Source organism: Saccopteryx bilineata, chromosome 3 (assembly GCF_036850765.1).
Source record: "Saccopteryx bilineata isolate mSacBil1 chromosome 3, mSacBil1_pri_phased_curated, whole genome shotgun sequence".
Classification (NCBI taxonomy): domain Eukaryota; kingdom Metazoa; phylum Chordata; class Mammalia; order Chiroptera; family Emballonuridae; genus Saccopteryx; species Saccopteryx bilineata.
Genome location: NC_089492.1, coordinates 33,603,486 through 33,628,798, shown reverse-complemented (window position 1 = coordinate 33,628,798; position 25,313 = coordinate 33,603,486). Strand labels below are relative to the sequence as shown.

Genomic DNA, 25,313 nt, shown 5'->3' with positions numbered 1-25,313 from the left:
GATGGACTCTCAGGTACGGCACCCATCTGCTGGCTTTGTGTGGGGAGAGCTCATCAAAGGAGCAATAGCATCTACTAGTAGTTTTTTCTGGGAGAAAACTGTGCCCTTGTTCTCATCCTGATGCTGGGTGTGGGGAAAACAGCTGTGCTAGGCTTGCTCGCTCGTTTACCGGCTGCAAGCACTTTGCCTGGTTAGCGCGTGAGCACGTGACAGTGCCATGTATGTCCAGTTTATGTAAGGCTACGGGTGCTTGCACTCTGGGCAGATGGCAGATTGCCTGCCTACCACTGTGAGGGATTATTTTTGCTGTTTGTTTACTTGCTGCTGTGAAAAGAGGTTTTCCCCTGCCTGTTTGCTCATCTGCCATTGTGAGACTTTATTGAATGGTAATGGCCCAATGCTGTCCAGCTCCACAGTTTCTCTACCATCTGCCTGAATCCAATGTGGACCTGCCTGGCCTCGGCCACCAGCATTACACTGGGCAACTCAATTTTTTCCCATAGGTCTCTGGTGTGTTTCAAGCTACTGCCTCCACACTGGAGCTCAGAGGGAGTGAGTCCAAATAACTGTGTGAAAACCCTTTAAGAGGAACTGACTAGGACTCCAGCAGCCCCCTGTCTCCCTCAGCCACATCCCCTCTGGTTTTTACAGTCAGAAATCTGGTAATTTCCTGGCTCTGGAACTCAGGGCTGTGAGCCAGGCGTGGGACTGACTGCTCACTCCTCAGGGGGGACATACACAGCGGAGACATTCCTCCCAATTTTTATCCGGCACACATGGGTGTAGGACCAGCCCATCCCACAACTCTGCCCCTCCTACCACTCTCCACGTGGTTTCTTTAAATCCCTAATTGCAAGACTTCTGTTCGGGTAAATGTCAGGTGTTTCTGCATGGTGGTTGTTCTTAGGTGAGTTGTAATTTTGATGTGAAAAGCCCAGTCCTAAAGATTAGCGATTCTCCATAAGTCACATGGATGCTTGAGAAAGATGAGCTTTTTACCACTCTTATTCTTTTGCAATTACGAAAAGAAACATTTTCTAAATTTTTTTCTTTGACACCAAGAATTTAATTCACTATACTGCAGAAAAGTATAAAGATATCTATTATCTTTCAAAAACTAGAGTCAGGTAACAAAACAAATTTAAAAAGCACTGCACTGGCCTGACCTGTGGTGGCGCAGTGGATAAAGCGTCGACCTGGAAATGCTGAGGTTGCCGGTTCGAAACCCTGGGCTTGCCTGGTCAAGGCATATATGGGAGTTGATGCTTCCTGCTCCTCCCCCCTGTCTCTCTCTCTCTCTTTCTCTCTCTCTCCCTCTCTCTCCTCTCTAAAATGAATAAATAAAATAAAAATTAAAAAGAAAAGCTACAAAAAAAAAGCACTGCACCTGGCTGATTGGCTCAGTGGATAGAGAGTTGGCACAGCATGCGGATGAGGGTTCCATTTCAGGTCAGGGCACACATGAGAAGGGACCATCTGCTTCTCTTCCCCTCCCTCTCCCCCTTCTCTCCCTCTTCCCCTCTCATAGCCAGTGGCTCAATTGGTTCGAGCATCAGCCCCGGGTGCTTTGGATAGCTCCGTTGATTCAAGCATCGGCCCCAGACAGGGGTTGCTGGGTGAATCTTAGTCAGGGTGCACATGGGAGTCTCTATCTCCTGTCCTCTCACTTTGAAAAAATAAAAGCACTGCTTTATCCAAATTCTACAAAGTGATATATGACACTCTTAAAATCCGTTATCATTCTAAGACTATATCTCAGATGGTACTCTTTTTTTTTCTTCAATCTGGATATTTATTTATTTAGCTGGAAACTACAGTTCTTTTTATACCATTAACCCATCAAAAGGCATTTGTTGAATTTGCAACAAGTTGACAAACTGAACAGTTTCCAAGGCTAAATGTAATGTTTATATTGGATTCACCCATTTCTTTTTTATTAATCTATGGGTCCCTAATAACATAGTAGCTATGAATTAATAAGCAGAGCACACATTTTAACCCAGGTACAATGAACTAACCGGGCTGTCTCTCCTGCATTTTGCTTTGATATGATGCTGGTTATTTTCACCTCAATCCCTGTCTAAATTTACTCTCCAGATCCACTGTCCACTCTTTGCTCCCTTCTCTGTGCTCAGAAACTGTCATCCATTTCCTGCCCTCTGCCTTCTTGTGGAGTTCCACCAATGGGAGGCACCAGCAGGAGACTCGGGGAAGAAGAGATAAAGACCCGAGTCTGCCTTCCCCCATGTCCTTAGCACTTTGGGAGTCTTGTCATTCTAGCAGTGGCTGTACCTCCGACTACACAGCCCTGACTGCTGCTCCGCCTGGCTGACTCCTGCTCTTCCAGCCTTGCCCCAAAGACAGTGTGAGCTTTTCACTGCTGAAAACTCCTGGTTGCCTTAAGAGTCCTTATTTGTTCTTTTCTAAATTCTCTCTAGACTCCTCTAGAGTGTGTCTTCTGTTTCTTGCTGGGTCCTTGACTGATAGAAGCATGACATGGGATGAATGCACAAGGTGCCATTCAGGCAAGAGAAGGTCCTCCAGAACATGTTTCTTAGCCTATGACAGGTGTGCCCAGGGCTCTGTCCCTACCTTTGGAAGAGGAATGAGTATAGCATTCTACTGTCTGAGAACCACCTGGGGATATTCAAGGAAAGACTAAGAAAGTCATAGATCCAAGGAGACTAAGGAATCACGATGACAAAATGTAATATGATATCCTGGATTAAGCAGGAAAAGAACATTAAGCCAAAAACCGAAATTCAAATGAAGTATGTAGCTTAGTATTATGCACTGATATTAATTTACTAACTTTGAAAAGCATTCTGGTTATGTACAAAGCTAACATTAGAGAAAGAAATATTGGAACTTCCTATACTATCTTGGCAACTTTTTTGTAAGTATAAAATTATTCTAAAATAAAATGTTTATTAAAAAGAAGCAGAGTCTTAGACCCTGCATAAGACCTCTCTGAATCAGAATGTCATCATTAAGTGGATACTTAGGCAGATGGTTTGAGAACTGAACCTTGAAAATCCCTGAAGGACTTGGAAACTATGTATTAGTTCTGGTTGAGATGAGGATGAAAACAATTATTTATTGATGCTAAATTATAGCATATTTACTTGACTATTTAAAGAAATAAGCCAATTGAAGCTTTGTCAAAGTTTACTTTCTATTCCAGTTAATTAGAATGACCATCCACTGACCAGACCAGTCACTATATTTAGTTTCTTGCATAAAAACACCTGAAGAGGTACAGGTAGCTATAGAACCAAACAAAAGTAGAGTTCTTCCACTTCCTCCTCCTTCTGAAACCAAGGTGAGTTTCCAAGAGGGCAGGGCCAACCAAACAGACTGGATAGTGATTTTCCTCCTCTTTTCCATGGTGGGGTATTCTGTCTCTGTCAGTGGAATTTAATTCCCAGAGGGAGGAGCTCTATATTCCATCTCTTCTGCATTTTTCTACAGCTCAGTTTGGTGTTCTTCACCCATTACTTGGGTGGATGAAAACCTTCACTCCACACTATGTGCATATTTTTGCCTATTTATTTTATTTTAGATATAATTCTTATAACATTTTCTATGCCAATGGAATGCAGAAGAAGAGGGTATGTAAATGTGTTGGCATTAGTGTTACTTGTTTATTAACAAAAATGTTAATTGAGCACCTACTATGTGCCAGGTAGTATTCTAGGCCCTGGGGCTATAGTAATAAATAAAATAATCTCCACCTTCAAGAAGCTTTAAGTCAAATCAGAAGAAACAGACAATTTTTTTTTTTTTTTGTATTTTTCTGAAGCTGGAAACGGGGAGAGACAGTCAGACAGACTCCCGCATGCGCCCGACCGGGATCCACCCGGCATGCCCACCAGGGGCAACACTCTGCTCACCAGGGGGTGATGCTCTGCCCCTCCGGGGCATCACTCTGCCACGACCAGAGCCACTCTAGCGCCTGGGGCAGAGGCCAAGGAGCCATCCCCAGCGCCCGGGCCATCTCTGCTCCAATGGAGCCTTGGCTGCGGGAGGGGAAGAGAAAGACAGAGAGGAAGGAGGGGGGTGGGGGTGGAGAAGCAAATGGGTGCTTCTCCTATGTGCCCTGGCCGGGAATTGAACCCAGGTCCCCCGCACGCCAGGCCGACGCTCTACCGCTGAGCCAACCGGCCAGGGCCAGAAACAGACAATTAAGCAGCTAAGTACCAAGCAATCTATAGATTCTCCTCCCTTACCATCCTCACACTTTGCCCATTATGACAGGCAACTCGAGTCTTAGTTAGGAACAGGAAGAGTAGCTTCTAATTCCAGGCCTGCCTCCTGATAAGAACTGTTATAAAGGAGGCATAATCTTTCTGACCCTCAATCCCCTCATTAAAAAAATGAAAATTAAAAAAATAAAACTTGTCTCTTGGCCTTAAGGCAATTGTTACAACAGTAGATGAGAAGTGCTTTGAACATTACAAAGTGTTATACAGGTTGGGGCAAAAGTAGGTTTACAGTTGTTTGTATGGAAGAGAATAAATAATAATCCAAGAATAAACTGTTTTGCATACTCACAACTGTAAACCTACTTTTGCCACACCCTGTATGCATGTCAAGCACTAGAAATTGATGACTTAAATAGTCCCTGCCTACTAACTCTAAAGCTAAAAGTTAGTGGTTCAGTGGCTTTGCCATTAAGCAGAAATTTCAGACAATAAGGCTTTATAAAAAGCAATCCTTTAAAGATCTAAGCTCTGTTGCTTTGGAGTTAACAATTGATGAGAATTAGATTAACATCAAAGAACTGGGGAGACGTTGCATATGAGAAGAAAGCAGGCCTGCCATTTTATTCATGGCAGACCCATTTTTGCTTCTCTCTCTCTCTCTCTCTCTCTCTTTGAATACAGAAGAGCTCAGTTACTTCAACTCTTCCGTGAAAAGCAAAGCCAATTTCTTGGCTAGAGCCATTCCCATTTCTGTTTTACTCCAAAAGAAGCTCCCAGATCAGAGATGAAAGGAAAGCTGCTACAAATCAGCGCTGGAGCCTGTGAACCTGTGAGCAGTTTTCAGTGAGTATCTTATAAAAGATACTGCTTGAGAGAAGTGTTGAAAATCACATTTACTCTTTCAGATAAATGTAGTGTCTATTCTCAGCTTCTAAGGTAGAAAATGTTCTATCAGAGCAGTTTACCCTATTTCTGTCTGGAGATGTCGATGAGCTTCTAAGGGCTCTCTTTGGATACCATGGCAACCGCATGATTTTGGTCAAGCTGTTGTGTCTGGGACTCAGCTTAAGGAACTTTGAGATGTTACCTAAGAAAATACACATTAGTGACACTGCTGATGTGTTTGAACTGAGCGTACACAACACATTCACTTCAGGTGCACAAAAGCTTATAAGCCTCTATTGTGTCCGAGCAGTGGGTCAGAACTTGAATAACCAAGACCATCGAAGACACCATTGCAAAGAACTCACAGTGGGTGTGGTGCCCAAGCAGCAGCAAGTTAATTACAAAATATTCAAGAATACATAGAAATGATATTGTAAAGTTTTAGCTTTTATTCCAAAATTAAGATTTTATTAACTAGTTTTGCTGTGACTTCAACTGTGGAAGGCCTTTTATGAAGGTTTTTTTTTTTAGGTCTATATAAACATAAGGAAACGCTGAATGTTGAGCAGAACAAAAGTAGTAGGATCAGAAAGCAGTTTAACCTGCTCATTTGGGCCTTCAAATGCACTTAGCCTGAAAAATCGCGAAGAGTGAAAGGGAAACAGTTGGTCGGGGAAGGAACAGTACTTCGGTTTTACTGGTAAACCTGAACCACATAGAATGTGGACTCTCAGTCTCCCCAGACTGTCTCCCTAGGCTCTCTCCCTAGAGATAATAATCTCCCTTCACCTGAAAGTAATGAACAAATATCAAATGGTGGAGACTTCCTTTCCACCATAGTGTGTGTGTGTGTACGTATATGTGTGTGTGCGTGCATGTGCACATGTGTGCATACATGCATGCACACGCATGTGTGTTGACACCACCAGATTGTACCAGGAATCACTTTGGAGCTCATCATATACCAATGAACACCTCAATTATTTGTCTCTACATGAGTGATATTTGATCACTGACCCCCGAATGATCTTCACAAAGCCCACCATGAGCTGAATTTCTTCAGAAAATATATTAGGAAGCCTGTGCTAAGCCAAAGGAGGAAATGTCATGCCCAGCTCCTTTTTACCCTTTGGTGGAAGAGAGAAGACAGGCCTGCAGGAAACGTCTATCTAGAACATCGTTCTATAGTTGTCGCCTCTTACCCACGCTCCAATTCTTAATTGACCTCATGGAGATCTCCCAACTTTGGCCCCCACCTACCCACTGTGTCCAGTAAGCACTCTCTCCATTTTCAGGATTCCCACGCATGCACGCACGCACGCACGCACGCACGCACACGCACATGCCTTGGTCTCCCTTCTTTCTGTGCTCAATCCGAGACATTTATAGCCTCTCCATATAACTCTCAATATCTTTGTTCTCTTGTCTTTTGAACCCTAGATAATCCTGCATTCTGCATTCTCTGCTCCAACACTGAACACTCCTGGAGAAAAACCACATAAAGACATGGATGCCTGCGTGGGACCAGGAAGAAGGGACCACTGGAGAATGTTGATTTCCTAATTCCAATGTAAGTCCCTTGAGGACTGGAATTTTGCTTTGTTAAGCATAAAGGGCACCCCAGCAGGCTCAACAAATCCTTTTAGCAATTAATTAGTACCAGAAACAAGAAGTTAGAAAAGAAAGATCCATAGTCATTGAACAAATGAAACTTTCACACATTATTTATATGCAAATCATCACAGCTCTTCTAAATAAACCATTTAATAAAGTAATCTTATAAAGAAGTGCCCCTTAAAAAATAGCTAGCAAAAGTTATTCTGTGAACTTCAGAGCTGTAAAGTTCTTCAAACTTATTTAATAATTCGGAATATGTTATAACTTAACATCATTCTTCCTGTTCATTCAAGCAGCGTTGTAAGATCTCATTTACTATACTGTGAGTATATGGCAAACCACCTCTAAAACATCATGAAACAGAGTCAGCTTCAGGTCATAGCTGTATTTCTCCCAAGGGAAAATGAAAGGGTCTCTCCATGTAGCAAGAAAGGCAAATAGCAAAGGAATCCTGAAACATCTAATTCCAGAGAGAAGAAAACATCCTGTAAGGGCAATGGCCACTGTGAGGTGTCAAGTTTCACTGGGACGTTGTTGCCTGACCAGGGACCCTGACAGGGTCTTGGGGAGCTGGAGCCCACACTGGAAATGTAGAATGCTCTTGCTCATGCCAGTCCAGATCAGACTCAGAGCTAAGTGGGAGCTACAGCTCAGGCTGCGATCCTCATACCAACATGGCAGAACAAACTCAAATGCCACCTGAGTCTCCTACAAATGTCAGATAATAATATCTGACAAAAGGCTGATTGGACAGTACATGATGTCATTTCCTCTAATTGAGGAACACTGAGAAAACCTAAATAGCCACAAATCACTTTCAGCAAAGCAATCAGCAGTGACAATTAGCTGTCAACTCAATCCTGAGATGAGCCTTGGAGGGAGCAGGGCTGGTTGTTACCAGTTTCCAAATCACTGTGACAGCGGGAGTCAAGGATGACCAGCTGAGAAGGGAAGCCCAAGCCCACTGCATCCCAATAGCACCAAACCCCCTACAGTGAAGAGAGCTGCAGCCGTTTATTTGTTTGTTTGTTTGTTTGTTTGTTTCCATGAAGAAATGTAGGGGGACCCTGTGAAGAATCCTGCAACAGCTTCCAAAGCAGCTGGAAGTCTACTGACAGCAGCCCATGCTATTTACTCTCCCTAGTCACCCTTCTTTCCCACCTGGAACATAGTGCTGCCCACTTGTTTAAAATCTACAGCCCTGGCCAGTTTGTTCAGTGGTAGAGAGCCAGCCTGGCATGTGGATGTACTGGGTTTGATTCCTGGTAAGGACAAACAAGAAAAGTGCCCACCTGCTTCTCCACCCTTCCCACTCTTGCTTCTCTCTCTCTCTTTCTCTCCCTCTTTCTCTCTTTCTCTCTTCCCCTTCTGCAGCCATGGCTCCTTTGGAGCGAGTTGGCCCCAGGCACTGAGGATGGCTCCTTGGGCTCTGCCTCAGCTGTTAAGAAGAACTCAGTGGCTGAGCAACACAGCAATACCCCAAATGGGTAGAGCATTGCCCCCTAGTGGGCTTGCTGGGTGGATCCTGCAAGAGTCTATCTGCCTCCCCTCCTCTCATTGAATTAAAAAATTAAAAATGGCATGGTGTTGGGGCCAACTTGGACTTGGTGAACATGTTAAGGACACTACTCTTTTATGGATTCTTGCTGTATTGGCCAAGAGTTTGCTTAAAGGTTTTAATCACTGTAAAAAAAAAAAAAGACAGACTGGATAAAGAAGATGTGGCACATATACAACATGGTATACTATACAGCCATAAGAAATGATGACATCGGATCACTTACAACAAAATGGTGGGATCTTGATAACATTATACGGAATGAAATAAGTAAATCAGAAAAAAAAAAACAAGAACTGCAGGATTCCATACATTGGTGGGACATAAAAACGAGATTAAGAGACATGGACAAGAGTGTGGTGGTTACGGGGGGTGGGGGGAGGGAAGAAGGGAGAGGGGGAGGGGGAGGGGCACAAAGAAAACTAGATAGAAGGTGACGGAAGACAATCTGACTTTGGGTGATGGGTATGCAACAGAATTGAATGACAAGATAACCTGGACATGTTTTCTTTGAATATATGTACCCTGATTTATTGATGTCACCCCATTAAAATTAATAAAAATTTATTTAAAAAATTACAAAATTTAATAAATAATATAAAATCTAGAAGCAGTTCGCTTCCGTTTCCTCTTTGAGGGCTTCAGAGCTTCAGCACATGTGAATTCTCCCTTGCCTCAACTCCCAGAACAGATGACCGTCTATACTACAAGGTCATTAACAGCAAGAGTTGTGAAAAATACACTAAGAAACAAACATAACACAATTGTCACAATATATAATAATATAAAATAAGATTGTTGTATGTGTGCATGTGACACACGTGTGTATAACAATTATTGGGAGGAGCATAATTCCCTCCTTCACAACATTCCTTCCTGAGCACATGAAACAAAACTTGTTTCTCTTCTTAAAACTATTGGAAGGTGATTTCTACCCTCCCCATCAGCGCTTCACTCCTCCTCATTCTTCATGGGGGTGGGGGGGGTAACTTCACGAATTATTTAGACCACGTAAGGGACTGTGCACAAAGGTAGGTCTGGGAACCCTCTGTACTCTCTATTTCTGGCTTCAGCAGTATATATTTTTCTTTTCCATGAATGAAGGTTTCAGCAATAAATATATAATAATAGAAGGCCTGATTACAGCTGATCCTGTCCATAGTCTGAGCTCATTCTCTACTTCGGGATCACTGGGAATAAAGCTGATGCTTGGCTGCCTGTCTGGTGTCTGCACTCAGTTCTCCATCCAGTGCAAGCCCAGCCCTGATTTCTTCTGCAACAGCAATATGCTCAACTCAGAAATACATTTCCCAGCCTCTTCTGTGGCTAATGGTGGCCATTAAGATTGAGGCAGAATTCCCTGGCCCCAGACAACCAGGACAACTCTTTACCTTGACTGACTCAGGTGAGAGACATGACTTTGTGCCCTTCTCTGTCTACCTGCTTGGAACACAAGCATGAAGTTCCCAGGTTGAACAAGATATGTTAAAACAATGTAATGATATTGCCAGAACTCGGTTTTATGGCTTTCACTAAGGGGAGTGGTTGAGTGAGAATCAAATACTTGGACACAAAAGCAAAAGGAAAGACAAAAAGAAAGCAGGCAGGCTCTGTAATCCAGCAGTCATGGCCAGCACTTTTTATGGTATCAAAAGAAAGAGGGAAAGTTAAGAATTGAGAGAAATCTGCCCTGGCTGGGTTGCTCTGTCAGTTAGAGCATCGTCTGAAATCACAGAGGTTGCCAGTTTGATCCCCGGTCAGGGCTCACAGAGGAACAGATCGATGTTCCTGTCTCTCTCTCCCTCTCTCCTTCTCTCCCTTCTTCTCCCTAAAATCAATTTTTAAAAACCATTAAAATAAAATAATAATAATAAAAAGAATTGGGAGAAAAGTAAAATTAGCCTTAATAGAAAGTTGAGAAAAAACAGAAAACTATAATAGAATTCTGGCAGGAAGTCTCATCATTGCCTCACAAGATACTTAAAGTTGGTAAGATTCCAAAGCAAAGGAGCTCTTGGCACGAACCTTGACAGAGGAATGGGTACCCTTTGAGCTAGGTTTTGAAGCATCAATAAAAGTTTCTTGCAGGAGCCTCCTGCTTGAACTGAAAACTAGTGAAAAGGAAGACAAAACTGCCCCTAGCCAGCCACTTCAAGGTCTAAGAAATTCCTTTATAAGAGGAAGCAATGGAAAGAATACAGCTTAAGGTTTCTGAGTGCTGAGAACACAGAAATCAAAAAAGAATTTAAAAATAAGAAGCCTTAAATATGCACATCAATAAAAATTGTTCAATTACATTCAATAATGTAACTAACAATGCATGTAAATGCTTTAATTTTGTGCACTATATTCTGGTTCATTCTTAAAGTAAGGTTGATTACCTTTACCGTCTTTTGACTTTAAAGGATTTTAATCTCATTATTAAAAGCACAGTTGGCTAAAAAGAATAAAGACAGAGTGATGATGTGAAACACCACTTCTCAAAGATGCAAGTGCAGAAGACTGCCTTTGGGACCTTGTTACAATGCAGATGCTGATTCATTGGGTCTGTTGGTGGGACCTGAGATTTTGCATTTCTAACAAGCTCTCAGGTGAAGCTGTGGCCACGGGTCCCCTGATCACTTTTGCAGTGGCAAAAATGGAGATGTTAAATATACACAAGCTGAAAGCTAAAGAGCGTTGGCCTGGCATGTGATGTCCCGGGTTCTATTCCCAGTCAGGGCACATAGGAGAAGTGCCCATCTGCTTCTCCACCCTTTCCTCTTTCGCTTAGGTGCTAAGAAGAGCTCAGTTGCTGAGAGTAAAGCCAGGGGCCGCCACCATCGTGGCCATGCAGGTGCAGGTTCCCATTAGATTCAAGCAGATGGTAAAGAAACAGTGGAGCCAAAAACTAGTGGGCCATTCCTTTATTTAAGACTCGTACAGGTTGACAAGCAAACACACGGGGCTCCCAAAGCCGCTGACACATCCTCCGGTTCCACAACCAGGGAATCTCTTCCAGTTTTTCCTAGAATCAAAGGCCACATCAGTCTCAGCAGAGCTCACAAAAGCCCTTCGCCCCTCACCTCTGGTCCCCTATCTGCCAACATGGCTTCTTAGTCTGCAAAACTGGCTTCTCTCACTTTCCCTGCCATCTTGGCTTTTTTCTGCTTCTCCTCAGCAGTCTGCCTTCTCTCTACACTCACTCTGCAAAAACTGGCTTCTTTCTCTTTCCCTTTCTCTTTATCTTTTCAAAACTTTTTGTCATAGCCTGACCTGTGGTGGCGCAGTGGATAAAGCGTCGACCTGGAAATGCTGAGGTCACCGGTTCGAAACCCTGGGCTTGCCTGGTCAAGGCACATATGGGAGTTGATGCTTCCAGCTCCTCCCCACCTTCTCTCTCTGTCTCTCTCTCTCCTCTCTCTCTCCCTCTCTGTCTCTCTCTCTCTCCTTTCTCTCTCTCCTCTCTAAAAAATGAATAAATAAAAAAAATTAGGTCAGAGTAATGGTGGGGTAGGAAGCGATACTGATAAATCTCCCCCAAAACTCAACAAGATCTTCAACCAGAAACAGAAAAACCTATACTTGGAGCCTCCAGATGCTTCGCAATACACCCAAAGGTATGGTTGAGTGAAAAATTGGCTAAATATATAACCAAACCCCGAAGGAAATAGGGAGTAAGAAATGCTCCGCCTTCCTCACTAACCTAAACAGGGCGGCTTTCTCTGGTAACTGTGAATATAGAAACTGAGGCGGGCAAAGGGGGTGAATAGATCCAGGCCGCGGCACAAACGGCTGAACCAGGCTGTGGCACGAAGATCCAAGCCGAGGAAAAACTGATCCTGGGGCAACCCAGGCAATACAGCTAACACTCGTGCCAAACCCAAACAAAGAAAGACAAGCAGAGCGGCCATTTTACCCGGTCTCCTGGTCGGCGTGCGCGCAGTTAGTGGGCGAGAGATTTCTTCCTAGGCTCCGGGAGTGGGTGCCCGTGTTGCCCCACGGAGAGGCAGGGTCAGAGGTCTTTCTGTGGGCCGAGGGCAGAGTCTCTGGGAAGCCCCAGTGTCCTGGGAAAGCCACGCATGGGAGGGAGTGAGAACTAATTCCAACGGTGGAGATTTTCCGTGCTGATGGGGGTTTCACTCAGAGGGAAACGCGGCCGGCCTCATATCCTGGTCTGCATGCGCAGACAGTGAATGAGAGATTCCTCCGAGTGCCTGGGCAGTGCGCGCCTGTGTTATCGCACAGAGGGGCAGAGTCAGGGGCTTTTGTGTGGGCCAAAGCGGAATCTTGGGCCGCCCCAGCGCCTTGCAAAAGCCGCACACGGGGACGGAGCGAGACTCAATTCCAACGCTGCAACTTTTCCCTGCGGTTGGGGGTTTCACTCAGAGCGTGAGACTGCTGGCCAGATATCCTGGTCGCAGACAGTGAGTGAGAGTTTCCTCCAAGCGTCCCGGAAGTGGGCGCCTGCCTGTGTTACCAGACAGAGTGGCAGAACCAGAGGTCTTTGAGTGGGCAGAAACCCCGCCTGATTATGCTAGCAGCTCTGACTGACTGAGCCTTACCCAGAGCCCTGTGCTGAGTGGAAATAGAGTGGGGAGTTGCCAGCTCTTTGAGCCTCTTACTATCCAGGCAGAGGCAGCAGCAACCACATAGCTGGATTATCAGGCTACTAATTGAGGAAGGAAAGACTAGGAGAAAGGCTCCAGGAACACGGACTCTCTCACTGTTGGAGCCTATAAATGCTAATGAGCCTCGACTGCCAATGAGACTAAAGCACAATACATGACATTGCCATAGAGACTTGTCAACTGCAAACCTCTACCTGAGCGTGCCAAAGGGGCAGAACCCGGGGTACAGAGTCACCGACCAGGAAGAGGGAGAGAAAAGAAAAAGCAAGAAGATAACCTCTCAAAATCAAGAATAATCTGCAGACTTTATAACCTATCCCATTTTATTATATTTGTTCGTTTGTTTCTCTTATCTTCATTCTTGATACTTTTTTTCCTCCTCCAATTTGGCCGATTAACTCTCTGCCGGTCTTACTCTCTCCTCTCCTTGAACTACACTACCCATAAGTGTTACATCTCCCATTATCTTTTCTTTTCTCTTCCTTTCTCTCTATGAGGGTTGCACTCCAAAACCCTTAACTCTCTCTCTCTCTCTCTCTCTCCTTTCTTTTTTCTTCTTTTAGTGGTTCCCTCTTTTTTTCTCTCTCTCTCTTTCTTTTCTCCCTCTATATTAGTTTCTTCCTTTCTCCTTTACATCTCCTCTCATTCAAACCTCAATAACAAACAAATTATCTTATCTGGGACTCAAACTTATGTTTGTGGCATTTTGGGGGGTTTTTACTTCACCTTTTTAACTCACTAGCAGTGCTCCCATCCCTGGCTCTCCATATTATCTAGTTCTTGTTCCACTAAATACAATAGTAATTTTTTAATTTGTCCCCCCATTTTTCCGTTTTCCTCTTATTCCTCTTATCATAACTCTTAGACAACCAACACCTAAAAGCAAATCATTTTATTCTTCACCCAAATTTTTTCCTTATTTGCTTTTTGTGGGTCCATACGCTCTTTTTTTTTCTTTTTTTTTTTTGCCCCTTTATTACTTTTCCCCAATTCAGGCCCTCCATCACAGGCATTGTTTGTTATAATTCACAGTTCACCACAAGATTTTCTCAAGAAAGAGGGGAGAGGAGAGGAAAAAAGGAGGGGGGAAATAATTTCCTTTTTTTAAAAATTTTTATTTTATTTTATTTTTCTTTCATTATTAATTTTTTTTAAAAAAACAACTCTTTTCGATTTTTTATTTTTTTATTATTTTTTTATTTTTTTAACTTTTTATTCTTTATTAAATCTCATTAATACTATCAACAAAACCACCCTCAGATGCCATTAAGGAAGAGAAAATCGAATATCATGGATACAAAAGAAAGAGAGGTAACACAGCTAGATGAGGAAAAATCTATGGAGAAAAAATTTAATATATTGGAAACCTTGGAGCTAAATGACAGAGAATTCAAGATAGAAATCCTAAAAATCCTCCGAGATATACAAGAAAACACAGAAAGGCAATTTAGGGAGCTCAGAAAACAACTCAATAAACACAAAGAATATATGTCCAAGGAAATTGAAACTATAAAAACAAATCAAACAGAGATGAAAAACTCAATTCACGAGCTGAAAAACGAAGTAACAAGCTTAGCTAATAGAACAGGTCAGATAGAAGAGAGGATTAGTGAAATAGAAGACAAGCAACTTGAGGCACAACAGAGAGAAGAAGAAAGAGACTCAAAAATTTAAAAAAATGAGATACCCCTACAAGAATTATCTGACTCAATCAAAAAGAATAACATAAGAATAATAGGTATATCAGAGGGAGAAGAGAGAGAAAATGGAATGGAGAACATACTCAAACAAATAATAGATGAGAACTTCCCAAGCCTGTGGAAAGAACTAAAGCCTCAAGTTCAAGAAGCAAACAGAACTCCGAGTTTTCTTAACCCCAACAAACCTACTCCAAGGCATATCATAATGAAATTGACACAAACCAACAGCAAAGAAAAAATTCTCAAGGCAGCCAGGGACAAGAAGAATACAACATATAAAGGAAGGCCCATTAGATTATCATCAGATTTCTCAGCAGAAACTCTACAAGCTAGAAGAGAGTGGACCCCAATATTTAAAGTCCTGAAAGAGAGGAACTTTCAGCCATGAATACTATACCCATCAAAGCTATCCTTCAAATATGAAGGAGAAATAAAAACATTCACAGATACAGAAAAGATGAGGGAATTTATCATCAGAAAACCCCCACTCCAGGAATTACTAAAGGGGGTTCTCCAATCAGATACAAAGAACAAAAAAAAACAGAGCCACAAGTAAAAGCTCCAAGAAGAACACAATAAAACCAAATTTAAACTGTGACAACAACAAGAAGAAAGAGGGGGAGAAGATGGAGATTAACAGTAGCAAAGGACGATGGAGTGCAAAAGTACTCACAAAATAGTTCGCTACAATGAACAGGGTAGGGACCCTTTTCATTACTCAAAGGTAACCACCATTGAAAAAACCATCACAGAAGCACATGAGATAAAAAAGATAGCAACAGAGGAAAGATGTATGGAATACAACCAAATAAAAACAAAAGATAGAAAAACGAAAGAGAAGGATCAAACAAGACACAAAACTAACAGAAAGCAAGATATAAAATGGCAATAGGGAACTCACAAGTGTCAATAATTACACTAAATGTAAACGGATTAAACTCACCAATAAAAAGGCACAGAGTCGCAGAATGGATTAAAAAAGAAAATCCAACTGTATGCTGCCTACAGGAAACTCATCTAAGTAACAAGGATAAAAACAAATTCAAAGTGAAAGGCTGGAAAACAATACTCCAAGCAAATAACATCCAAAAAAAAGCAGATGTAGCAATACTCATATCGGATAATGCTGACTACAAGACAGGAAAAGTACTCAGAGACAAAAATGGCCATTTTATAATGGCTAAGGGGACACTGAATCAAGAAGACATAACAATTATTAATATATATGCACCAAACCAAGGAGCACCAAAATATATAAGACAGCTACTTATTGATCTTAAAACAAAAACTGACAAAAATACAATCATACTTGGAGACCTCAATACACCGCTGACGGCTCTAGATCGGTCATCCAAACAGAGAATCAACAAAGACATAGTGGCCTTAAACAAAACACTAGAGCACCTGGATATGATAGACATCTACAGGACATTTCATCCCAAAGTGACTGAGTATACATTTTTCTCCAGTGTACATGGATCATTCTCAAGAATTGACCATATGTTGGGCCACAAAAACAACATCAGCAAATTCAGAAAAATTGAAGTTGTACCAAGCATATTTTCTGATCATAAAGCCTTGAAACTAGAATTCAACTGCAAAAAAGAGGAAAAAAATCCCACAAAAATGTGGAAACTAAACAACATACTTTTAAAAAATGAATGGGTCAAAGAAGAAATAAGTGCAGAGATCAAAAGATATATACAGACTAATGAAAATGACAATACGACATATCAGAATCTATGGGATGCAGCAAAAGCAGTGATAAGAGGGAAGTTCATATCGCTTCAGGCATATATGAACAAACAAGAGAGAGCCCAAGTGACCCACTTAACTTCCCACCTTAAGGAACTAGAAAAAGAAGAACAAAGACAACCCAAAACCAGCTGAAGAAAGGAGATAATAAAAATCAGAGCAGAAATAAATGAATTAGAGAACAGAAAAACTATAGAAAAAATTAATAGAACAAGGAGCTGGTTCTTTGAAAAGATCAACAAAATTGACAAACCCTTGGCAAGACTTACCAAGGAAAAAAGAGAAAGAACTCATATAAACAAAATCCAAAATGAAAGAGGAGAAATCACCACGGACACCATAGATATACAAAGAATTATTGTAGAATACTATGAAAAACTTTATGCCACTAAATTCAACAACCTAGAAGAAATGGATAAATTCCTAGGAAAATACAACCTTCCTAGACTGAGTCAAGAAGAAGCAGAAAGCCTAAATAGACCTATCACTAGAGAAGAAATAGAAAAAACCATTAAAAACCTCCCCAAAAATAAAAGTCCAGGCCCTGACGGCTATACCAGCGAATTTTATCAAACATTCAAAGAAGACTTGGTTCCTATTCTACTGAAAGTCCTCCAAAAAATTGAAGAAGAAGCAATACTTCCAAACACATTTTATGAGGCCAACATAACCCTCATACCAAAACCAGGCAAGGATGGCACAAAAAAAGAAAACTACAGACCAATATCTCTAATGAATACAGATGCTAAAATACTAAACAAAATACTAGCAAATCGAATACAACAACATATTAAAAAAATAATACATCATGATCAAGTGGGATTCATCCCAGAATCTCAAGGATGGTTCAACATACGTAAAACGGTTAACGTAATACACCATATCAACAAAACAAAGAACAAAAACCACATGATATTATCAATAGATGCAGAAAAGGCTTTCGATAAAATACAACACAATTTTATGTTTAAGACTCTCAACAAAATGGGTATAGAAGGAAAATATTTCAACATGATAAAGGCCATATATGATAAACCACCAGCTAACATCATATTAAATGGCACTAAACTGAAGGCTTTCCCCCTTAAATCAGGAACAAGACAGGGTTGTCCACTCTCTCCACTCTTATTTAATGTGGTACTAGAGGTTCTAGCCAGAGCAATCAGACAAGACAAAGAAATAAAAGGCATCCATATCGGAAAAGAAGAAGTAAAGGTATCACTTTTTGCAGATGATATGATCCTATACATCGAAAACCCCAAAGAATCCACAAAAAGACTACTAGAAACAATAAGCCAATACAGTAAGGTCGCAGGATACAAAATTAACATACAGAAGTCAATAGCCTTTCTATATGCCAACAATGAAACAACTGAGAAGGAACTCAAAAGAATAATCCCCTTCACGATTGCAACAAAAAAAATAAAATATTTAGGAATAAACATAACAAAGAATGTAAAGGACTTATATAATGAAAACTATAAACCATTGTTAAGGGAAATCGAAAAAGATATAATGAGATGGAAGAATATACCTTGTTCTTGGCTAGGAAGAATAAATATAATCAAAATGGCTATATTACCCAAAGCAATATACAAATTTAATGCAATTCCCATCAAACTTCCAATGACGTTTTTTAAAGAAATAGAGCAAAAAATCATCAGATTTATATGGAACTATAAAAAGCCCCGAATAGCCAAAGTAATCCTAAAGAAAAAGAATGAAGCTGGGGGCATTACAATACCTGACTTCAAACTCTATTATAGGGCCACGATAATCAAAACAGCATGGTATTGGCAGAAAAATAGACACTCAGACCAATGGAACAGAATAGAAAGTCCAGAAATAAAACCACATATAAATAGTCAAATAATTTTTGATAAAGGGGCCAACAACACACAATGGAGAAAAGAAAGCCTCTTCAATAAATGGTGCTGGGAAAACTGGAAAGCCACATGCAAAAGAATGAAACTGGACTACAGTCTCTCCCTCTGTACAAAAATTAACTCAAAATGGATCAAAGATCTAAACATAAGACCTGAAACAATTAAGTACGTAGAAGAAGACATAGGTACTCAATTCATGGACCTGGGTTTTAAAGAGCATTTTATGAATTTGACTCCAAAGGCAAGAGAAGTGAAGGCAAAAATTAATGAATGGGACTACATCAGACTAAGAAGTTTTTGCTCAGCAAGAGAAACTGATAACAAAATAAACAGAAAGCCAACTAAATGGGAAATGATATTTTCAAACAACAGCTCAGATAAGGGCCTAATATCCAAAATATACAAAGAACTCATAAAACTCAACAACAAACAAACAAACAATCCAATAAAAAAAATGGGAAGAGGATATGAACAGACACTTCTCCCAGGAAGAAATACAAATGGCCAACAGATATATGAAAAGATGCTCATCTTCTTTAGCTATTAGAGAAATGCAAATCAAAACGGCAATGAGATACCACCTCACACCTGTTTGATTAGCTGTCATTAGCAAGACAGGTAATAGCAAATGTTGGAGAGGCTGTGGAGAAAAAGGAACCCTCATACACTGTTGGTGGGAATGTAAAGTAGTACAACCATTATGGAAGAAAGTATGGTGGTTCCTCAAAAAACTGAAAATAGAACTACCTTATGACCCAGCAATCCCTCTACTGGGTATATATCCCAAAAACTCAGAAACATTGATACGTAAAGACACATGCAGCCCCATGTTTATTGCAGCATTGTTCACAGTGGCCAGGACATGGAAACAACCAAAAAGCCCATCAATAGATGACTGGATAAAGAAGATGTGGCACATATACACTATGGAATACTACTCAGCCATAAGAAATGATGACATCGGAACATTTACAGCAAAATGGTGGGATCTTGATAACATGATACGAAGCGAAATAAGTAAATCAGAAAAAAACAGGAACTGTATTATTCCATACGTAGGTGGGACATAATAGTGAAACTAAGAGACATTGATAAGAGTGTGGTGGTTATGGGGGGGAGGAGGGAATGGGTGAGGGAAAGGGGGTGGGGAGGGGCACAAAGAAAACAAGATAGAAGGTGACAGAGGACAATCTGACTTTGGGTGGTGGGTATGCAACATAATTGAACGACAAGATAACCTGGACTTGTTATCTTTGAATATATGTATCCTGATTTATTGATGTCACCCCATTAAAAAAATAAAATTATTAAAAAAAAATAAAAAATAAAAAAAAAATAAAAAAAATAAAAATAAACTTTTTGTCATTAAGACCCCTTCCAGCAAACATTAGCAAAACAATAGCCCTTCCCAAGCAGGAAGGTAATTAGCAATTTCATAGACACATACCTGGTGCTGCCCAGCACCTTTTTTAACAATGAAAGTGAGCAAAGTCAAAAAAACACAAATTTTATAAACTCATATGCCCAACACTGAGCAATGAAGCAATGCTCCAGATGGACAGAGCATCACCCCCTATTGTGCTTGCCAGGTGGATCCCAGTTGGGGCACAGGTGGGAGTCTGTCTCTGCCTTCCTTCCTCTCACTGAATAAAAATAAATAAATAAATAAATAAATAAATAAATAAATAAATAAATAATGATAATAACCCCCTCCCCCCAATGATATGTCTGGAACCATGACGATGTGCTTCTTGCCCTGTAGTCATCTGGAGTTCTTTAGGATGTTTTATTTTACACCCCTTTTCTGAGAAGCTGCAACCCTCCGGAGTGCCTGCTATGCTATATCTTTCTTGTCTTCTTTCATTGGTATCCCTTTCTCAGCTCCTCCTCCTGGCAATTAAGTCAGGGAGAGGTGGTCTTCCTCTTTCCTTTACCCTAGACCCCAGATTCAAGCTATTCTATTTGTTATTTTGGCCACTGCAGGCAGGCATTTCCTGAGAAGAAGAAAAAAAAAAAAACAGAAATGCCAAGTATAGCCAATGCAAGAGAAGAAAATTTAAACCCTCTCAGTTCACCCACTAAGTTTTAGGTTGTGGTTTTACCTTTGTTTGGTTCAGCTTTTCATCTATTTCTGACTAGCATTTTTATTTGCAACTAAAATTTTCTCCTAAGAAGCTGCAACACAGTTCTGTATTGTGAAAGATGACATGAGCGGAGCCATATTAAAATGGGGCAGAGTAGCCATTTCAGAGGAAAGCCCGAACCGTCTTGTTTTCTTTATCTTCTGAACTGGACCAAAGCACCAACATTCCAATAAATCTGTAAGAATGAGAATATCCTATTTGTCAGTATCAACTGTAAGGCAACTGTAGCTATTGCTGATGACCGAATTGCTAGCCAATCAATGAAGTATAAAGCTAGCCTTTTGCTTGATCAAATCTCAAGCCAATCTATGAGTATGAATCTAACCTTATCTCACCTAAGCACCAATGAACTCTTTTAAATACAGTTCACCTCATCTTCCTCTTTTCTTTTCTCCCCAAAACTCCCAAGTCCTTCTCCTGCAGCAGGATGGGGGGGGGGGGATTATTCCAATTTCTTCCTGAATTTGTACTTCCCGATTTGTAATTCCTTTGAATGCAAATAAATATTTTCTGTTCAATTATTGCCTCCTCGATTTTTAGGTGAACGCCATCCATGTAAACTATAAAAACCCACAGAGAATATCACCTTCATCCTAATACTGAGAAAGGCTGCATAATCAACAAAATCATAACTTGTATTGAGCCCCTCAGAAAGCTACAGTTACAAGACAACTGGTAAACTAATTTACAGGATGACATGGTCCTCCGAGGAGAACCAGGTGACAAACTGTCACCTTTACTGAGCACAGTAAGAAGAGGTGGCCACCATAAAAGCAAGTAAGAAGGAAATAGTTGAAATTTTAATGAATTCTTAAAGGGCCAGTGTGGGCAAGCATGGAAGCTCCCAAGCTTTTCTTCCATGTGTGTCCAAGAGGTGCTGTGAGAAGAACAACAAGCAGGGTCAGGGACTAAAGAGTATTCCTCCTAGTGGGGACTGGCAAGAAATAATCCACTCCCAGAATATTGTTTCATATTAAGCAAAAGCTTTAAACCACAGGGAAAGGAGCAGTAAACCTTGCCACTCGCAAGGTCCAAGCAAAGACCTGCTGATTCTTGGGAAGGGTAGAAACAATAGCTATCTGCCCTGTTGGAAGGACAAGAAGTTCTTAGGCCCAGAATCCTGCAATGACACAAAGAAGAGCTCTACTACCTCTGAGGGAAACACTTCTCCACCCAAGACACTCACAGATACAAGGCAGAGATCAGCTGCTGTGAAGAGCAGAAACATGGACAAAGCCCAATTCCAAGGCCAAGACCCACAAGGCCTGCCCAAGACTCAGGCTGGACCCGGAGAACTGAGCACACCACCACCACTGCCACAGCTTTGCACTGAGCAGTGAAGAGGAGTGGCTTACTTCTAGGAATGGAACACAGATATGGCAAGAGATCCTCTTATAGAATAGGCATGAAAGGTCAGCTGAGAGCTGTGGATGGAGTTTGGACAATGAGAAAAACTTTATGGCCAATCAGGCCATACTATGCACCTATGCATATGGTAACTACAGGTCACCACTGAGTGTAGGGGCTGAAGGCAACTACAGTAAGGAGGGACCCAACTCCACCCAAACTCACTACTGTTAATTTGTTACCTGCCAGCAAGATAGACTCAACCCCTCTCATATCAACAGCTTTGCAAAAGTGTGCCCATTTCTAGGTAGCAATGTTATTTATTTTATTATGTATCTATGGCTCTTCTACTAGCAATATCCAACATTCAATCAAAATTATTAGACATAAAAAATATAAACAAGGAACAACCTGTTGTTAAGATAAAGAAACCAACAGAACTAGACAGAGAGATTACCCAGATATTGAAACAATCAGAGACTTTAAAATAGCTATGATTAAAATGTAAAAGGCTCACATGGAAAGAAAGAATTAAATTTAGTAAAAAATGAAGAATTTCAGTAAAGACATGGAAACTATAAGAAAGAATTAACAGAAATTCTAGATATAAAAATGCAATATCAGAAACAAATAATTTCTTTCATAGGCTGATGAAGAGACAATCTATATCAGCAAACTTAAAGATAGGCCTATAGAAATTATCCAAAGATAAATTATCAAGTATCCAAGAGCTGTAGAATGATATCAAACAGTCTGACATGCATGTAATTATAGTATGAGAAGGAGGAGAGGGAGAGAAAGGTGCCAAGGTAATTAAATGGCAGAAAGGCTAGTTTGTTCAACATATGCTGCTGGAAAATTTGGACACCCATATAAAAAATGGAACCTTGACCCTGACCTCACATCAGTTACAAAAATTACCTCAAAATATATAACTAAATGTAAATCTTAAAGCCATAACATATTTAGAAAAAAATTAAGAACATCTTTGCATTCTTGGTTTTAGCAAGGATTTCTGAGGACACAAAACTTCTATCCATAAAAGAAAAAAAAAACGATAAATTGAACTTCATGAAAATTTAAAAATTCTGCTCTTTGAATGATACTTTTTAGACTATGAGAAACACAAGCTGCACAGGGAAAAGCTATTTGCAAAGCATACATTTGAGAAAGAGTTTTTATCCAGAATATATTCTGTGATAGCTCAATAGAAAGACGATAATTTTTTAAATGGATGGATGATTTGAATAGATATTATACCAAAAAAAGACATACAGATGGCAAAGAAGCAAAAATTGTTTAACATCATTAATCATTAGAAAAATGGCAATTAAAGCTGAAATGACATAATACTACAGACCAACTCAAATTGCTAAAATTACAGAGACTGATCATGCCAAGGGTAGTGAGGCTGTGGAGCAGCTCAAATTCCATATACTGCTAATTGGGATGCAAAATGGCACCGTCACTTTGGGGACATTCGGGGCACTTTTTAAAAATAATCTTAAAAATATACGTACTTGCTACACTTACTATATGACCCAATAATTCTGCTCTTAGTAATTTACCCAAGAAAATGAAACATACATTCATACAAATACCTATTAATTTTATTTTTGAATAGCCCCAAACTGTAAATAACCCAAATGCTCATCAATTGGTGAAAGGAAAAGCAAATGATATATCCTCACAATGGAATTCTACTCAGTAATAAAAAAAGAAGGAACTACTCAAAAACTTCACATGAAAAAAGTCTGAAACAAAAGGCTACAGACTATATGACTCCATTTGTATATTCTGGAACATGAAAAAATTTGAAGACAGAAATCTAATCAGTGGTTGTCAAGGTTTAGAGGCTGGAGTAGATTTGCTACAAAGGGGTACTCCCCCAGGTGTTAGACATGGTCTGCATCTTGATGGGGTGGCAGTTACATGACTGCATACATTTGGCAAAACTTATCAAAACTACAAATTTCAAGAAAGTAAAATTTACTGAGTCTTAGTTACACCTCAGTAAGCCTAAACAAAATAAAACAAATGAACAAATAGTGCTATGGCAACAAGAGAGTGATTGGTCAAGTGTATATCCACATGGGAAAAAATCAATCTTAACCCTCTACCTCACATCATACACAATAAAATCAATTCCAGGTGTATTGTAGATCAAAATGTAACAGTAAAATAATATAGCTTTCAGGAGAAAACATAAAACTTCTTTGTGATCTTGAAATAAGGCCAAGTTTTCTTAAATAGGATACCATAGTGCTAAACCAAAAAAGAAAAACTAGATAATTTACACTATTTTAAAGGAATTTATGTTCATAAAAACAGAATGAAAGAGTAAACCACAGGATAGAAAGATATATATATATATATATATATATATGTGTGTGTGTGTGTGTGTGTGTGTATATATATATCCTACAAGGCCTCAGATTCAAAATACATATTATTTGAAAATGCGTATAACTCATTGAGAAAGACAATTCAATAAGACAGCCTAATATCTTTTTCCAAAAGTTTTAAACATACACTTTATATTTTTTTAAGGCTTAAAAGGGCTTTTCACAAAATAAGATATGCAAATTGTCAATTAACATCATATGAAAAATTACCTGACTTTATTAGTCTACAGGAAATACGAATTAAAACTACAATATGATACTGCTGCACACCTACCGTTAGAGCTAACATGAAAAATCAAACAAACAAAAACAGAAAAGCCTTGTATTGGGAAAGATATGGAGAAATCAGAACCCTCATACATTCCTGGTTGGCATGGAAAATTTTAAATTAAAACAACCATTTTGGAAAACTGTTTGAAAGTATCTGCTAAAGCTGGACATATATACCTATCACACTGCCCAGAAATTCCCCTCCAACATACATACCCAACAGAAATATGTCTATACAACTAAAATGTAAAATCTGCCAAACTAACTCAAGGAGAGATACACTGTTCACCAAAATTAGAGGATATTTCCAAAAGAATATGAAACTATAAAATATCCCCCAATTTTTGTGAGCAGTGTAGAAAACCTAAATAAATCAGAAATTAAATTAGTCAGAAAAAAAAAATCTTCCTTCAAAAAAACACCAGGCTCAAACTGTTTTACTTTCATCCACTCTACATTTAAGCAGCAAGTAATCCCAGTATTTTGAAAACCATCCTTGACAAGGAAAATACCAGAAAGAAAAATTTTATACAATTTCAGGACTAAAAGTTAGCAAACTAAGTCTAGCTAAGTGTTGAAAAGATGCATCATGACCAAATAGATTTTTATTTCAGCAAATGAAAGGCAGTTTAACATTAGAAAATCAAGGAATGTAAACTACCATAGACAGATAAAGGATAAAAATCATTTGATCTTATCAAGATATTAGAAAGCATTCAATAAAATTAATATCAGGTGAACTAATTTACTCTAGCAAACTAGAAATAGAAGAGAAATGTCTTAATCTGATATAGACTAGTTATTATTAAAGTACCCTCATCAAACAATGATATAATTTGCCCACCATTAAATATTTAGATTCTCTTCTTTGTTTTGTTTGGCTATTATAATTTTAGCTGTGATTAACATTTTTGCACACGTTGATCAAGGT

General features: G+C 39.8%; 1 protein-coding gene across 5 annotated transcripts in view; it reads right to left on the bottom strand.

The window, feature by feature from the left end:
* NCALD (neurocalcin delta) overlaps window positions 1–25,313 on the bottom strand; it is a 456,249-nt gene that overhangs the window by 308,052 nt on the left and 122,884 nt on the right. The window lies entirely within an intron of this gene.